Source organism: Gracilinanus agilis, chromosome 2, assembly GCF_016433145.1.
Source record: "Gracilinanus agilis isolate LMUSP501 chromosome 2, AgileGrace, whole genome shotgun sequence".
Classification (NCBI taxonomy): Eukaryota; Metazoa; Chordata; class Mammalia; order Didelphimorphia; family Didelphidae; genus Gracilinanus; species Gracilinanus agilis.
In genome coordinates this window covers 27,698,666-27,699,774 of record NC_058131.1, presented here as the reverse complement: position 1 = coordinate 27,699,774, position 1,109 = coordinate 27,698,666, and positions in this window count along the sequence as shown.

Sequence of the window (1,109 nt, the reverse complement as noted above, 5' to 3'; positions counted from 1 at the left end):
AGAAGGAGGGAAGGAAGGAAGGAAGGAAGGAAGGAAGGAAGGAAGGAAGGAAGGAAGGAAGGAAGGAAGGAAGGAAGGAAGGAAGGAAGAGAAAATAAATGAATAAACAGACCAGTCATTAATGACTAAATATCAGCTTGGAAGTAGGTTCCTAATGGAGTGCCCCAGGGAACCATCTGTAGTCCCAGTTTTTTCAGCCCTTTTGAATGGAGATATAATTGTTTACCAGACTGGCAATTAAGAGAAAGATGGGAAGGAAATTGAATGCTTTCAGTGACAGAGCCAGCTTCCAAAAGAATAACAGAATCTTGGTAGGAAGTTACTATAATTGGGATAAATGTAAAATCATATACTGAGTTTAAAAAATTCAACTACCAGAATACAGGAAGAAGTTCTGTAGCTAGATCACAGTTTGTATAAAAACAATCTGGAGATGTTCATGAACAATAATCTCAACATGAGTATGTATGCCAGTTAAAGAGCTACAGAGATGTGAGAGTGATTTATTGTCCTATTGTCGAAAATGAGGGAGGTAGAACAGTGAACGGACTCATGGAATGGGTCCACAGAAAGGTAACAAAGATGATGTCAAGCCTTGAAACCTTTCTATATAAGTATTAATTGAAGCATTTGGGTAGGGTTAGACTAAATAAGAGAGGACTTAAGGAAACATGGTAGCTGTCTTCAAATATTTAAAGGGCTTTAATGTAGAGAAAGGAAAACTTATTCCTCTTGGCCATAGATGGAAAAAACTAAAAGCCCTTCCTACTCTGAGCTCCTGTGATTCTTTATGCCAAGTGTTTTACTCATAAAGACTCTGGAAGGGAGATAGAATAGTAATATCTTGTGGTAATCTCCTTGGGATTTGCCTTTCTATTTTGTTCCTCTGCCCACCACATACACACCTGCCTTCCTCTTCTTCTTCTTTCTAAGGAAGGCTATGACACAGATTAACATAGAGATGATAACTGCCATCATACTTAGTTTCATGATCCAAAGCCTCTACTTTCTGAGTTTCACAGGAACTGAAGGGAATAAAATGCAGCAAGTTACTGGAAGATCACTTCTTCTGGAATTAATAGGGGTGTGTCTATGGGGAAATCTGTCCT